Source organism: Triticum aestivum, chromosome 6A, assembly GCF_018294505.1.
Source record: "Triticum aestivum cultivar Chinese Spring chromosome 6A, IWGSC CS RefSeq v2.1, whole genome shotgun sequence".
Classification (NCBI taxonomy): Eukaryota; Viridiplantae; Streptophyta; class Magnoliopsida; order Poales; family Poaceae; genus Triticum; species Triticum aestivum.
In genome coordinates this window covers 156,475,263-156,493,514 of record NC_057809.1, presented here as the reverse complement: position 1 = coordinate 156,493,514, position 18,252 = coordinate 156,475,263, and positions in this window count along the sequence as shown.

The following is an 18,252-nucleotide window of genomic DNA, read 5'->3' as shown; positions in this document are numbered from 1 at the left end:
TTGGTACTAACCTATTGACATAGTGCCAAGTGCCAGTTGCTGTTTTTTGCATGTTTTTTACATCGCAGGAAATCAATACCAAACGGAGCCCAAATGTAACGAAACTTTACGGAGATTTTTTTGGACCAGAAGACACCCAATGGGCCAAGGCAGCGCCTGGGGGATACTCCAAGGGGAGCACAACCCACCAGGGCGCAGCGGGAGGCCCAGGTGCACCCTGGTGGGTTGTGCCCACCTCGGGTGCCCCCGAGACCATCTATTTGCTCTATAAATACCCCAATATTCCATAAACCCTAAGGGAGTCGACGAAAACCAATTCCAGCCGCCGCAGAGTCCAGAACCACCAAATCCAATCTAGACACCATCACGGAGGGGTTCACCACTTCCATTGGTGCCTCTCCGATGATGCGTGATTAGTTCTTTGTAGACCTTCGGGTTCGTAGTTAGTAGCTAGATGGCGTCATCTCTCTTGTTTGATTCTCAATACAATGGTCTCTTGGAGATCCATATGATGTAACTCTTTTTGCGGTGTGTTTGTTGGGATCGGATGAACTTTGAGTTTATGATCAGATCTATCTCTTTTTATCAATGAAAGTTATTTGAGTTTCTTTGATCTCTTATATGCATGGTTGCTTATAGCCTCGTATTTCTTCTCCAATATTTGGGTTTTGTTTGGCCAACTTAATATATTTATCTTGCAATGGGAAGAGGTGCTTTGTAGTGGGTTCGATCTTACGGTGCTTGATCCTAGTGACAGAAGGGGAACTGACATGTATGTATCGTTGCTACTAAGGATAAAACGATGGGGTCTATCTCTACATAGATAGATCTTGTCTACATCATGTCATCGTTCTTATTGCATTACTCCATTTCTCCATGAACTTAATACACTAGATGCATGCTGGATAGTGGTCGATGTGTGGAGTAATAGTAGTAGATGCAGGTCGGAGTCGGTCTACTAATCTTGGACGTGATGCCTATATAATGATCATTGCCTAGATATCTTCATGATTATTTTAAGTTCTATCAATTGCTCAACAGTAATTTGTTACCCACCATTTGCTATTTTTCTTAAGAGAAGCCACTAGTGAAACCTACGGCCCCCGGGTCTCTTTCTCATATTATTTGCCTTTGCGATCTACTTTTCCTTTGCTGTTATTTTCAGATCTATTATACCAAAAATACAAAAATACCTTGCTTCTTTTTATTCTTATTTATTTCATTTGGCGTTCGATCTACCAATCTACTACAATTTTATTTCACGTCTGTTTGCCTATCTTGAGGCGCCGCTACCCGAAAGGGATTGACAACCCCTTTTACACGTCGGTTGCGAGTAGTTGTTATTTGTGTGTAGGTGTTGTTTATGTTGTGTTGCTTGCTTCTCCTACTGCTTCAATAACCTTGGTTTCATATCTGAGGGAAATACCTACCGCCGCTGTGATGCATCATCCCATCTTCTTTGGGGAAATACCGACGTAGCTTCAAGCGACATCACATATCTAGATAGAATTGCAAGTCTGAGAGTTTTACTTTCAGCAAGAACCCAACTCATTTGTAGATACTGCTCAGGGGTCCAGTAGGTTCCATCAACATTGAGTTTTATTTTGAAGCCCAATCCTTCCTTTCAGGGGGTTTTGTGCAGTATAGACTTACTGAGCACATCACACAGAGTTTGATGCCCTTTGAGGCTCTTTAGCATTTCTGTCTCAAGCAAGTTCTTTAATCTGCAATTTTCATCCGAGAGAGCAACAATTTCCTCAGAAGAGGGGTTAGAAATATCATTCGTAGTTGTTGCAATATTCTCGATGATAGCATTAGAATCGGCATTGCAATGTTCTAGGCATTTTAAGCAAGGAGGCACAAAATCATCAGGAAGCTGTTTAGATTGCTTGGCGAAGAGAGGAGCTTTGTCTTTCACTAGCATGTTATGATACTCTTTGAGTGACTTGAGTTCTTGATTCCTGTTAAGGAGTTCATCTTGTAAACCCACGTAGTCGACTGCAAGGGAATCATATCATTTGGAAAGATCATCAATAGTTGAAGAAAAAACATCATGCTCTTTGATCAACTTTTGATTCTTCTCCATCTCTTTGACCAGTAATCCTTCAGTTTTCCTAAGATTGTTCTCAAGCTCATCTTGTTGAGATTTCGCAATTTTAACCAGTTTGACATAAGCAACGTATTCGGGAGAATATTTAGTCATAGACTTTCAGTGTTTTGCTGATACCTGATCCTGTGAGGTTTTTGCCATGAAACAAAATGCAATGGGTTCATCATCACTTGAAGCATTTTCATCAATGTCTGATTCGAATGATTCCTCGGGTGATTCATAAGCAACGAATGCATTGCTTCTTCCTATCCTTCTAGGAAGTTCTTCATCTTCTGATTCTGATTTGGATGTCTCATCTTCAGATTCCAAGTTCATATCAGCACACGCTCTGTTCAATTGTGATATTCTATTCATATTGGATTTGATGGTTGCTCTGGCTTTCACATCAGTGACTGGTCTTGTCTAAGAGGATGAGGAAGATTCATTTTTCTTCATGAGCTTAGTGTGACGATCCATTCCAGTGAATCCATTTCCATGAAGATACATCCATCTGTTGCTAGGTCTTGTATCCCAGCAAGGACAGTCCGCTATGAGGTAACCGAATTGTTTGCACTTGAAGCACTTCATTTCTTTCCGAGGTAGCTTTCTTGAACGTCCAGGCAAATCAAATTCATCATCATTGGTGAGACACAAATTCTATCTTCTGAGATCACTTAGCCTTTCTGTGAGGATCTCTAGTTCCCTTGTTATAGTGTGTTGATTCTTGACATCTTCTTCATGAGAACTGCCATAGTGTGAAAGAATTTCTCCTTCACTTTCCGAAGAAGATTCTTGATTTGCATTTTCAAGTTCCATATTTTCTTTGTGAATAGACAACTGATGTGGCTAGAACTACGTCGGTATTTCCCCAAAGAGGAAGGGATGATGCAGCACAGCTACGCAGTATTTCCCTCAGTGATGAGACCAAGGTTAATGAACCAGTAGGAGAACCACCCAACACCACATAAACAGCTCCTGCACACAAAGAACAAATACTTGCAACCCGGCGTAAGAGAGGGGATGTCAATCCCTCATGGGTAAAAAGATAGGTAAAATTGTAGTAGATTGGATAAATAGATCTCGCGGGAACGCGATATCAAATAAATGAATAAAAATTGCAGCAAGGTATTTTTGTATTTTTGGATTAATAGATCTAAAAATAAAAGCAAATAAAAATAGATCACAAAGGCAAATATAAAAAAGAAGAGACCTGGGGGCCGTATATTTCACTAGTGTCTTCTCTCGAGAAAAATAGCAATGGTGGGTAAACAAATTACTGTTGGGCAATTGATAGAACTTCAAATAATCATGACGATATCTAGGCAATGATCATTTTGTAGGCATCACTTCCAAGATTAGTAGACCGACTCCTGCCTGCATCTATTACTATTACTCCACACATCGACCGCTATCCAGCATGCATCTAGTGTATTAAGTTCATGGAGAAATGGAGTAATGCAATAAGAACGATGACATGATGTAGACAAGATCTATTTATGTAGAAATAGACCCCATCTTTTTATCCTTAATGGCAACAATACATACGTGTCGTTTCCCCTTCTGTCACTGGGATCAAGCACCATAAGATCGAACCCATCACAAAGCACCTCGTCCCATGGCAAGAAAAATCGATCTAGTTAGACTAACTAAACCAAAGATTCGAAGAAGAAATACGAGGCTATAAGTAATCATGCATATAAGAGATCAAAGAACTCAAATAACTTTCATGTATAAAAACATAGATCTGATCATAAACTCAAAGTTCATCAGATCCCAACAAACACACCGCAAAAAGAGTTACATCAAATAGATCTCCAAGAGACCATTGTATTGAGAATCAAAAGAAAGAGAGGAAGCCATCTAGCTACTAACTATGGACCCATAGGTCTACAATGAAATACTCACGCATCATCGGAGAGGCACCAATGAGGATGATGAACCCCTCTGTGATGGTGTCTAGATTGGATCTGGTGGTTCTGGAAGTTGCGGCGGCTAGAATTGATTTTTGTCGACTCCGCTACGGTTTCTGGAATATTGGGGTATTTAAAAGAGGCGCTGCGGGAGGCCACTGAGGTGGGCACAACCCACCTGGGCACGCCTGGGGGCCCAGGAGCACCCTGGTGGGTTGTGCCCCCCTCGGGGCACCCCCACCCCCAGGTGCTTCTCTAGCCCATCCGGTGTCTTCTAGTAAAAAAATCCACAAAACGTTTTGCTGCATTTGGACTCCATTTGATATTGATTTCCTGCGAGGTAAAAAACTAGCAGAAAATAGCAACTAGCACTTGGCACTATGTCAATAGGTTAGTCCCAAAAATGATATAAAATGATTGTGAAATGATTGTAAAACATCCAAGAATGATAATATAAAAACATGGAACAATCAAAAATTATAGATATATTGGAGACGTATCAGCATCCCTAAGCTTAATTCATGCTCATCCTGGAGTGGGTAAATGATAAAACATAATTTTTGATGTGGAATGCTGCCTACCATGTTCATCACATATTCTTATTTTATAGCATGGACAATTGGACTTTCATATGGTTCAAAGCAATAGTCTAGTTGTGACATGTGGACTTTAATACTCAAGCATATCAACAAGCAACCATGCCTTTCAAAATATCAACACTAAAGCAAGTTATCCTAGCCCATTATGCTCAATCATTGATCCATTCATGGATCACACTCGCATATTATCTACACTCAATGCTCAAGTATGATCATAGTGCCCCTTAGTTGGTGCTTTTATAAGAGAAGATGAAGACTCGGGTAAAAATAAATATTGCATAAAATAAATAGAAAGGCCCTTCGCGGAGGGAAGTAGGGATTTGTAGAGGTGCCAGAGGTCAAAGCGAAAAATATAGAGATAAAACATTTTGGGTGGCATGCTTTTCCTGTCAATGAAAAAGATCGAGTAGTTCCCAATACTTTCCATGCTAGATATATCATGGGCGGTTCCCAAACGGAAAATAAAGTTTATTCCTTTTTCCACCATACTTTCACTTTCCATGGCTAACTGTATCCACGGGTGCCTTCCATACCAACACTTTCCAAGGAATTTATTATTTGACAACATAAAGTAAATTCATTTTTCATTTCGGGACTGGGCATCCCTAATACCTTTGTCGTACTCCCGTGCAATGACAAGTGAATAAACACTCATCTTGAGAATAACACATCTAGCATGGAAATATATCAGCCACCCCCTACCGTTTCATGAGCGGTACAAGCACACAAAAGAGAAATTTATTTTGAAAATTAGAGATTGCACACTCAAATTTGCTTAGAATGACAAAAGAATACCGCATATAGGTAGGTATAGTGGACTCATGTGGCAATAACTGGTTTAATGGATTTTGGATGCACAAGTAGTGATCATACTTAGTGCAAATGAAGGCTAGCAAAAGATTAAGAAGCATCCAAGCAAGAAACAAAAAATCTCATAAGCGAGCATTAAGCATAACTAACACTGAATAATGCACCACAAGTAGGATGTAATTTCATTGCATAATTATTGACTTTTGTGCTTGCATAGGGAGTCACAAACCTTAACACCAATATTCTTACTAAAGCAAAATTATTCATCAACATGACTCACATATCACTATCATCATATCTCAAAACTATTACAATGAATCAATTTAATTTTGTCCAATGATCTTCATGAAAGTTTTTATTAAATCCTCCTTGGATATCTATCACTTTGGAACTAGTTTCATATGTTTCTTTTAATAAGCTCAAACAAATATAAGTTAAGAACATGAGAATCATATTTATTTATCTCAAATTAATCTAAGTGAAGAATGAGAGAATTTGTTCAGAGATAACAAAGCACACCGTGCTCAAAAAGATATAAGTGAAGCACTAGAGCAAGTCCATAGCTCAAAAAGATTTAAGTGAAGCATAGAGAGCAATTCTAATAAGTCATGGCATAATTTTAGCTCTCTCCAATAGGTGTGTCCAGCAAGGATTCATGACTAAAAATAAAAAGCAAAACAGGCAAAGACTCATATCATACAAGACGCTCCAAGCAAAACTCATGATATGTGACGAATAAAATATAGTTTCAAGTAAAATACCGATAGTTGTTAGAAGAAAGAGGGGATGCCACTCGGGGGCATCCCCAAGCTGAGTTGCTTGATACTTCTTGAATATTATCTTGGGGTGCCATGGGCATCCCCAAGCTCAGGCTCTTCTTACTCCTTATTCCTCCATCCATTGTAATATCACCCACAACTTGAAAATTTCAATCACACAAAACCCAACAAAACCTTTGTGAGATCCATTAGTATAAGAAAGCAAATCACTACTATAAGTACTGTTTCAAACCCATTCATATTTTATTTTTGCATTATATCTACTGTATTCCAAATTTTCTATGGCAAAAAATCTTCAAAGGAAACCATAGAGTCATGAAAACAAGCACACAACGCAAAGAAAACAGAATCTGTCAAAAACAGAATAGTCTGTAGCAATCTCGATATTTAGAATACTTATGTAACTCCAAAAATTCTGAAAAAATAGGACAACATTATCAATTTGTATATTAATCTTCTTCAGAAAGAATCAGTATTTTATCGTGCTTCTGCTAAAAATGAGAATTATTTTCCTGGGCGCAAATTTTTTTGTTTTTCAGCAAGATCAAATTAACTATCACCCAACATGATCCCAATGGCTTTGCTTGACACAAACACTAATTAAAACACAAAAAACACAATCATAACAGTAGCATAATTGTGCAAACACTCAAGAACAGAAATAAAAAGACAAAAATAAATTGTATTCATTGGGTTGCCTCCCAACAAGCGATGCCGTTTTATGCCCCTAGCTAGGCATAATGTGAAGGATCTAAGTGTTGTCATCTTTGCTTCTAGATCCATATGATGCCCTCATGATTGATTCATATGGTGGCTTAATTCTACTTCTGGGGAAGTGTTCCATACCCTTCCTTAGTGGAAATTGAAACTTAATATTACCTTCTTTCATATCAATCACGGCACCAATAGTACGTAAAAACGGTTTACCAAGAATAATTGGATAAGATGGATTGCAATCAATATTAAGAACAATAAAATCTATGGGCACATAATTCCTATTTGCAAGAATAAGAATATCATTAATTCTTCCCATAGGTTTTTTAATAGTAGAATCCGCCAAGTGCAAATGTAGAGAACACTCTTCAATATCGGTAAGGGCGAGCACATCACATAAAGATTTCGGAATTGTAGAAACACTAGCACCCAAGTCACATAAAGCAAAACACTCATAATTTTTAATCTTGACTTTGATGGTAGGTTCCCATTCATCATGCAATTTTCTAGGAATTGAAATCTCTAATTCCAACTTTTCTTCCAAAGCTTTCATCATAGCATCAACAATATGTTTAGTAAAAGCTTTATTTTGTTCATAAGCATGGGGTGAATTTATCGTGGATTGCAATGAAGAAATGCAATCAATCAAAGAGAAACTATCGTAATTAAAGTCTTTGTAATCCAAAAGAGTGGGCACATCACTAGTTAAAGTTTTGACCTCTTCAAACCCACTTTTATCAATTTTATCAACAAGATTTTCACCCTCCAAATTATCGGGACGCCTTCTAGCTAAAGTTCACTCTTCTTCAATCCCTTTAGTATCAATCTTCATTTTACTAAAAAAAGGAATCAATAGAGGAAACACCAATCATTTTAAGATCTTCATCACTTTTATCTTCTAACGAGATTGGTTTAGCAGCCATTTGATTTACTGGGGCAGCTTGTGCATTAGATATTTTACCTAGCAAACTTTCAGCAAAAGCATACTTAGATTGGAGATTGCAAACTTCTCTACTAATATCATCAAGTTGCTTAGTTATAGCTTCCAGCACAACAGAGTGTTCCTTAAGTTCTTCGGTAAAATATTTATTGTGCTCAAATTGTGTAGTCATATATTCCTTAGTACTTTTCTCCATTTCAAGAAAAATATTGGTATAAGGAACATCATAATATTTTCTTTGAGGCATCATGACTAAGCAAACAAGGGTGCACACAAAAAACAGATCTGACAAGAAAACAGCGAATGAAAAAGAGGGCGAATAAAATGGCAATTTTTGTGAAGTGGGGGAGAGGAAAACGAGAGGCAAACGGCAAATAATGTAAATTGAAATGAGATGAGATTTGTGATTAGGAACCTGGTACATGTTGATGATGTCCCCCCGACAATGGCGCCAGAAATTGGCCAGTTGTTGGGAGACTATCTTGACATGATCCTCCCCGGCAATAGCGCCCTTTTGATGAGGCTTGAACTACGTCAGTATTTCCCCAAACAGGAAGGGATGATGCAACACAGCTACGGCAGGTATTTCCCTCAGTGATGAGACCAAGGTTATCGAACCAGTAGGAGAACCACGCAACACCATGTAAACATCTCATGCACACAAAGAACAAATACTTACAACCCGACGTAAGAGAGGGGTTGTCAATCCCTCACGGGTAAAAAAGATAGTTAAAATTGTAGTAGATTGGATAAATAGATCTCGCGGGAACGCGAGATAAAATAAATGAATAAAAATTGCAGCAAGGTATTTTTGTATTTTTGGATTAATAGATCTGAAAATAAAAGCAAATGGATATAGATCGTGAAGGTAAATATAATAAAGAAGAGAACTGGGGCCGTAGATTTCACTAGTGGATTCTCTCGAGAAAAATAGCAACGGTGGGTAAACAAATTACTGTTGGGCAATTGATAGAACTTCAAATAATCATGACAATATCCAGGCAATGATCATTATATAGGAATCACGTCCAAGATTAGTAGACCGACTCTTGCCCGCATCTATTACTATTACTCCACACATTGACCGCTATCCAGCATGCACCTAGTGTATTAAGTTGATGGAGAAATGGAGTAATGCAATAAGAATGATGACATGATGTAGACAAGATCTATTTATGTAGAAATAGACCCATTCTTGTTATCCTTAATGGCAACGATATATATGTGTCGTTTCCCCTTCTGTCACTGGGATCAAGCACCGTAAGATCGAACCCATCACAAAGCACCTCTTCCCATGGCAAGAAAAATTGATCTAGTTGGCCTAACTAAACCAAAGATTCGAAGAAGAAATACAAGGCTATAAGTAATCATGCATATAAGAGATCAAAGAACTCAAATAACTTTCATGGATAAAATAGATCTTATCATAAACTCAAAGTTCATCGGATTCCAACAAACACACGCAAAAAGAGTTACATCAAATAGATCTCCAAAAGACCATTGTATTGAGAATCAGAAGAGAGAGAGAGAGAGAGAGAGAGAGAGAGAGAGAGAGAGGAAGCCATCTAGCTACTAACTACGGAACCGTAGGTCTACAATGAACTACTCACGCATCATCGGAGAGGCACCGATGAGGATGATGAACCCGTCCGTGATGGTGTCTAGATTGGATCTGGTGGTTCCGGAAGTTTCGGTAGCTAGAATTAATTTTCGTCGACTCCGCTAGGATTTCTGGAATATTGGGGTATTTATAGAGCAAAGAGGCGGTGCGGGAGGCCACCAAGGTGGGCACAACCCACCTGGGCACGCCTGGGGGCCTAGGCATGCCCTGGTGGGTTGTGCCCCCTCGGGGCACCCCAGGTGCTTCTCTGGCCCATCTGGTGTCTTTTGGTCCAAAAAAATCCACAAAAAGTTTTGCTGCATTTGGACTCCGTTTGATACTGATTTCCTGCGATGTAAAAAACAAGCAGAAAATAGCAACTGACACTTGGCACTATGTCAATAGGTTAGTCCAAAAAAATGATATAAAATGATTGTAAAACATCCAAGAATGATAATATAATAGCATGGAACAATCAAAAATTATAGATATGTTGGAGACGTATCAACAACAGCGTCATGACGTCTACATAATGAAGTTCTTCATAATCTGGTCTTTGCTTGATTTCAGCTATGATTGGATCGAACGTTGTGTCAAGAGCACTCAGTAGCTTGTTGACCACATCTCTATCGGTGATATTAGTTACTCCTCGTTGATGAAGTCTTTCAACAATATTTGTCAACCAATCAACGAGTTCCATAGCTCTTTCTTTACGAAGACTTCTGAACCCAGCAAACATGGCACGGAGCATTTGAGTGTGAGGATCTGTTCTGGTAATGAATTCTTCATGAGCATTTTTTATGGTATCCCAGAGTTTCTTTGCTATGTCAAGCTTTTGGAATCGAATGAAAATGTCTTTCGAGATACTTTCACAAATAATGTCTTTTGCTTGAGCATTCAACCGCAGCATAGCTTTGTCATCAAAAGTTGGAGCATCAGGGTGCTGAATGGTGTATCCATTTTCCACAATCTGCCAAAGTTCTAAGTTGATGGCTTGAAGTTTGATTCTGATTCTCTCTCTCCAGTAGATATAGTCATTTCCATCGAAGATAGGAAATCTTTCAGAGTGTGAGGATCTACCTGCATATGACATACTCAAAACTCCAAGGTGGTTAAACCTTTAATAAACAAAGACAGGGAGAACCCACTCTGATACCAATTGTTAGGACCGAGAGTATATTGACCAGAGGGGGGTGAATGGGAGATTCAAAAATTCTTTTGAATTTTGAACTTATCCCAAACACAGTAGCATAAATAAGGTTCGGTAGCCAAGAACTCAATCAAGCATGCTATTTAGGAACAAAATTATCAAGGTAGGAAGCAATAATAGATTGAGCATAGGATATCACTGGTTTGATAATAACGACGATAATGCCGCACACTAATAGATATAGTAGCATGAGAGAAAACAAGATGTGAACTGCGAGGAACACACACGACAAACTAAATAGTATAAGCGTGAGGAGAAAATCACATGACTGGGATGACTGTAATGAATGATGAGAATGCAACATGATGAGACATGAATGATAACTGATGAGAGCGATAGAGATGAATAACAATGAATGATATGCAACAGTCAAAGAATGATCAGATAAACTATCGTCACAGAGCACAAAAGTAAACTGCTGAAAGTAATGAAGTGAAGTAGATTAAACTAGTGGTTCTTGATGGCGACAGAGAGATTTAGTAGACCAGTTCGCCCTTCTACCAAAGGACTGCATCAAGTTGGAGGGGTTTTGATTTAACACAGAAGATAAACTCTCTTCGCCCTATTCTCCTTCAACTAGGAGCTGATCAGACTCCAGTTGATTTCACTCATGGTAGATACTTGTCTATGATCTCCAAACCTTTGAGTGACCTTCGCAAACCACAATGACTCTTGGTTGCTGAAGATCTTGCTCGGTGAAGACAACAACTCTTCAACACTCGAGCCGACACCTATTCGTCTAGAGAGTGTGCAGCTCTCAAGAGTAATAGGTACACGAACTCTAACTCAGAACTACTGTGATGCTCAACCACTGCCTAAGTTTTGGGATCTTGATTTTTCTCTCGGTGGATCTTAAACTCAAATCACTCAGAGAGGGGATGCTTAATCAATCTTCATAGAAATCTTAAGAAGAGTAGCCAAAAGGCAACGTTGGAGTGGGTGGCTATTTATAGTCGCAGCCTTCCCCGAAGGGAAATGACCAAATTGGGCATGTGGAGCAGCCAATGGCCAAACGACGCAAGTCCAATGGTCAGAAACCGAGCACAATGGTAACATTCCTTGCGGAGCAAGTAATGCTAACTCCTCAGTTCGAAAGATATCTCCTGCAGCACGAAGAACATCATCTACTACTGCAGGTAATCATTCGAAACATAAAAGATTTCTATCAGTCTCGCATAGGTTTTGGGCTAAGCATCACAATGGATCTAAGCTTCGAGAACCTATACCCCTTTCATAGTACAGAGGTCCTATGACTCAAATGAATGAAAGAAGAAGAACGAAATGAATACTACGTCTTCACTTTGTCTTCGACTTCTATTTGCTGCAGTCAATTTTCTTCAGACAACAGCTCCGAACCAATTGCTTCGCTTCGGCAATAAAATTTTGAGGGGTTAAATCCTTCACATCAATCTTCTCGTCTACATGTTCTCAACAGATGTAACTCGTTCTTCTCTGCAACGCAGATATTCTTCGGTAAAGTTCCTCGAACTTGGCACTAGAGACAACATTCTCTTTGGTTCTGCATGGACTATTTCTCTCTGTGTGCACTAGCAAACAAATCAGTCCGTGCCTTTTTCTGTCAACAATATCCAAAACACAGGAGGGAAAATATTGCACCAACAACTTTCTCGCATTTTCTAAGCTCGGATTGGTTGACATCATTTCTATTTTTGCACGTAAAAAAAGGCAATTGGCTGCTGATTCCATAACTACTTTAACCAATGGATAGTACGCCCCACAAAATCCCCTCGTTTCTACACGTGCCATGTTTATGTGGGTTGGATTTCTAATAAACCAAGTAGATTGGTCATTCCTTCTTCATAGGTGGTGGTCTGGTGGACGTAAGGCCAAGAGTGGATACAACTTGCTTTAGTATAAGGCTCCTCCTTACGGTTATACATATTGCATATAGCCTAATATACAAAGAGAAAGCTATTCATTAGCAAGAAAAACACAATGGAAAAGCACACAAAAGTGGCAGACATAACCAAGAACAAACCAAGATTGTGAAACAGCATGGAATCTTGTAAGTAATGAAATCTCACCATAGGGAGCTGATGGACAAATAGCTCCTTGTCCATCACTGAAGAAGCCTCAAAGCACTGCTTGTTTCCAGGTAATTGGATTCCACTCGACTTACTGCACGGATAGAACAACCATGCAAGATAAAACTACTAGCTTATCAAAGCCAAAACAAACAATAAAAGAATGTCATCGCCACAAAAAGAATGTCATCCTGATCTCGTCCAACAAGAAGTAGATTTGCCTTAGTTATATTTCCTTTTCATATGTTGCTTCACATGGTCGAGCTTAGACCGGAGCCTATGGAATGAAACTGACGCACCATCAACTGGGGAACCAATCCGGACTGGCGTTAGATTAGTAAGACAACTTTAGGAATTTTTGTATGTTGCTTCATAAGGTTTATATTAAATTGAAGCCTGCAAAATGAAACTGACGCACCATCAACCAACGGCCCACATAGCATATGGCTGCCTTATACCGCATGGGAAGAGAAGGAGGAAATGACCACAACCCCCACGCGGCCACAAGCCAGATAAGCAGGAAGGAAGCAAACCCAGCGTACAGAAGCAGCCAAGAAACCATTAAATGACACTCTAACGAGACCCTTAAAGCACACACCAACCTTCTGACGACCGGGCAAAGAAGGACTGAATGACCTAACTCCACAAACCCGTGCAGCCATGAGCTGGATACAAAGAAAGGAAGCAAACCGAGCACAAAGAAGCAACCGGGCAATCATTAGACGAACAACTAACATGACCACAAAGCACACAACACCCTATACTGACTGACAATAGAAAGGGCAAAACGACCATTATTCCTCCCGGCCACAAACTAGATAAGCAGGAAAGAGGCAAACTAACCTTAAGGAAACAACTAGGTACAACCAAAAGGAGTGAATCCACCTTAGCCACCAAACAAGACACCTTACTTGATCCATCACTAGTCAACCTTTGGATGGGATAGCTAGGCGGGGTCCAAGCAAGAAGGGCCCCATCACCAATGCACGCGGTAGCACACGCGAGGCAAGGGTAACGAACGGCAAATGAGGTGGCCTAGGATCATCCTCGGCCCACGGACTCTCAAGGCCGTAGGCTTAGCGTGAAAATCTCAGGCATGATCGTACAGCAGAGAGGGCGCCGGGAAGGTAGAAGCATGAGGCGCATGCTAATCAGGTGGCACAGAGGGCACACACGAGTGAGGATGCCCTCGGAGGCGGTTACTCTTGAATCCTTTAAAGGAGTAATTGTGTTGCTTGCTCACCATTGCTATCTTCCTATACTCACCTTAGTAATTATTAGGCTCACATTTATATTTCGCACTTGCCTAAAATTGCTAATAAGTAATTAAAATTTGTATCTGTACCCATTCACACCCGCCCCTCTATATCCATCTTAGCCTTTCAAGTACTACATGGCCCATTGTGCCAATTGACGCATAGACCAACTACAACCCAGTAGTTAAGCGAACTATTTAAATATATTTTTCCTCAACTGTTTGCAAATGATTATGTTCGCACTGTGTTGGTATTTTCCTTGAGGATGATCATCCGCATAGCCAAACATTTGTGGCCTTGATGCAAAGACGAATTGTCAAGTTTCTAGATGACCCGGCCCATTGGGATAATTGGCGTAGAGACCAACTATAGCCATGAAGTTAAGAAAACTATCTGAAGTATTTTTTTTCTCAACTGTCTGCAAACGATTATGTTGTATTGTGTCTGTATTTTCTTCCACAATGATCATTGACTGTAACTTTGTTTGGTAGCACATAAGCGGTTTTCCTAAGTAGATAAATAGACTCTAGGAACTGTTTCGATGTGAGGTGCCGCAAGCCCCCCTTTTCCCCCTAGCGTGATGCGGAGCATCCTATGGACATCACCATGTCAAGATTTCCCTTGCTAAGAGACACGCCCAACTTCTACTACAAGCATCCTAAGGTGAATATGCCCTTTGTGGCAGCGAGCATTATTCATGAAGCTTATGCTGTGAAGAATGACCCCTAAAATTGCTGACGCAAAGTAGTTTGCTCGGTGGCATCCAAAGGAAGTGACTGCAGTAGAAAGAAGTCGAAGATGAAGTGAGGACGTGTCATTCTTTTCGTAGTTCTTCTTTTCTTTCATTAAGTCATAGGACCACCGTACTATTAAGAGGGGTATAGTGTTTGAAGCTTTGGTTCTCTCATGCTAAACTCGATCCTAGCTATGAAAGTTGTGAGAGAAATATCTTTGTGTTCCGAGCAAATATTTGCCAGCAAGAGACTGTGATCTTCTTCATTGTGAGAGATTTGTCTCTAATCAAGGAGTTAGCATTACTTGTTCTTCAAGTAATGTTACCGTTGCTTTCAAATCCGTCTGTAATGAACGTGTCGGTTGGCCATTGGCTGGACCGTGTGTCCAAAATGTTCATTTCCCATCAGGGAAGGCTGCGGCTATAAATAGCCACCCCACACTGGCTTTGTCTGGTGGCTGCTCCGTTTGATTATAAGAAGATTGTTGAGCAACCCCCTCTCCAGAGTGATTGAGTTTAAACACACCAAGAGAAAAACCCTAGAACTGAAGAATTAGATAGCGGTTTAGCATCACTCAAATCTAAGTCCAGTAAGCTCCACCTATTATCTTGAGAGCTACAAACTCTCTAGAAGGTTAGGTGTCAATTTCTTCAGAGCCCAAGAGTGATTGTGGTTCTCCAATAAGAAGTCTGTAAAGGTTCGGAGATCGCCTCAAGTATCTACCATGAGTGATCAACATTGGTTGATGAACCAATTGTCGAGGAGAATAGGGCGAAGAGAGTTTATCTTCTGTGTTAAATCACAGCCCCTCCAACCAGACATAGTCCTTGTGCAGAAGGAAGAATTGGTCTACCAAACTCTCTGTCGCCATCGAGTATCACTAGTTATCTCTTCGTTACTTTTCATTCGAACTGCTTTGCATGAATGTTTACCATCATGTGATTTTCATCGATGACTACTTTAGTTTTAGTTCGGTAGTTTACTTTCAGTCTCTAATATCTGTTATCTTTCACTCCACTGCTTGGTTCCGAGAGTTTTGAAGTTTCCGATAGAAAATTTAAAACTCCCATTCACCCCCACCCCCCTCTGGTAGACATACTTTGTTCCCTCGAGGATGGTATACTACTTAACCGTCCTGCCGTGTGCATGTATAGATTTGAGACCAATGATGAATGTGCCATGGAGGAGGTTATCCACAAGCGAGCTCCCACACCATCCACGGGAGAAGCTTGGAAGCAAAGAAGGAAATGGCAAGAAAGAGGCGAGGTTCCAACAAGCACCGATGGGAGTCCACGAGAAGGCTACATACCGCGAGGTCTCAGGATACCCCATGCACACAGGCCCCTGGACCCCGTTCCCATGATACATGCCCATGCGCACGGGCTAGGCCGCCAGCTCTCTGGATACCCCGTGCGCACGGGCTTCACTTACCCCGTGCACATGGGTCTGCCTGTGTGCAACTATTGGGCTTTGCCCATGTAATACCCATTATGCCCCTCCTTACCCCTTCACTGCCTAGGACTATATATGCTCCCCCTCCTCCATTTAGGGATAGCTAAGATAAGATCTAGACATTAGATCTTAGCTCATGTATCTCCCCTTGTGGGATTCCTCTTGAGAGAGAAGACTCCATTGGAGTGCAAGACCTTCACTTGTGGATAAGGATTCCCCAAGTGAATCATCAAGACCCATCTCTCCTAAAGATTTGGATGAACTACCTTGTATCTTTATTTCCATTGTTGTTCTTGGATCTTGATGCACCTCTTGTATTGCTTGTGATTTGAGGAGTACTTGGAGTGAATCTTAATTAGAGTGTTCTTCTTGTGTTTTACCCTTTCATTCTTGGTGTTCTTCCTCAAATCCACCTCCAATCCATGAACATCGGGCCACCTATGGTTTTTCCCTACAATATTGCGTCTGGTTGGTTTCTGATGGAACGCATGCGCTTGCCGGGAAGAGCGCACACAATGGGTGGCCTGGCCCCTGCCCGTTGGATAAAGATTTACATAGCACTACGTGCCGCATCTCATGCCAGTCGGTCTGCCCGCAGCGTGGAATGGCCCGGCAGACATGGGAAAAGGCACCATCCGTCCAGCTACAACGGTCAAAGCCCGGGCAGACATCCCTGAGTACAATGATCGGGCAGACTGAAAGTGCAACTATCCCTAGGTGGTTTTGGTAATTCCTAACAACATATAGCTCATTGAGCTAATGCTATTTCAAGATTAATATTTCAGGAAAGCTCAATGATTGGCATGGCATGGATGAGAAAAGTGGAGCCCTCAAAATGCTAAGGCCAAAAGGATTGGCTCAAGCTCAAAGCTCAAGACTCTATATTTTCTATTTTAGTGATCCAAGATCACATTGCGTCTATAGAAAAGCCAATACTATCAAGGAGGGATGAGGTGTTGCTTAATGAGGCTCTTGCTCAAAATGCTTAGTGATATGCTCCAAAGCCCTCAACTACTTTCTCACACATATGACCTAAACCAAAATTCAAACTCGGCCCCACCAATTCTTTCTATCCGGCGCCACCGAGTTCAGATGTCATAGCCACTGCCACAAACCCTAGGCAAATCGGTCTCACCAATAGGGATCTCGGTCTCACCGAGATGGGATTGTAATCTCTCTATTTCCCTTCGTAACATTTCGGTCCCACCGAGATGAGCGATCGGTCCCGCCGAGATTGCAATGTAAACTCTCTGTTTCCCTTTTGTAACATTTCGGTCTCACAATAATGAGCGAATCGGTCCCACCGGGTTTACCTGACCAACTCTCTGGTTAGCTTATTACCAAAATCGGTCTCACCGAGTTTGTGTAATCGGTCTCACCGAAATTACGTTATGCCCTAACCCTAACCATATCGGTCCTACCGAGTTGCATGTCGGTCCCACCAAAAATCCTAACGGTCACTAGATTTGCTGAATCGGTCCGACCGAGTTTATCAATTCGGTCCCACCGAGATTGGCAAGTTGTGTGTAACGGTTAGATTTTGTGTGGAGGCTATATATACCCCTCCACCTCCTCTTCATTCATGGAGAGAGCCATCAGAACGAACCTACACTTCCAACTTACCTTTTCTGAGAGAGAACCACCTACACTTGTGTTGAGGCCAAGATATTCCATTCTTACCATATGAATCTTGATCTCTAGCCTTCCCAAGTTGCTTTCCACTCAAATCTTCTTTCCACAAAATCCATATCCTGTGAGAGAGAGTTGAGTGTTGGGGAGACTATCATTTGAAGCACAAGAGCAAGGAGTTCATCATCAACACACCATTTGTTACTTCTTGGAGAGTGTTGTCTCCTAGATTGGCTAGGTGTCACTTGGGAGCCTCTGACAAGATTGTGGAGTTGAACCAAGGAGTTTGTAAGGGCAAGGAGATCGCCTACTTCGTGAAGATCTACCCTAGTGAGGCAAGTCCTTCGTGGGCGACGGCCATGGTGGGATAGACAAGGTTGCTTCTTCGTGGACCCTTCGTGGGTGGAGCCATCCGTGGACTCGCGCAGCCCTTACCCTTCGTGGGTTAAAGTCTCCATCAACGTGGATGTACGATAGCACCACCT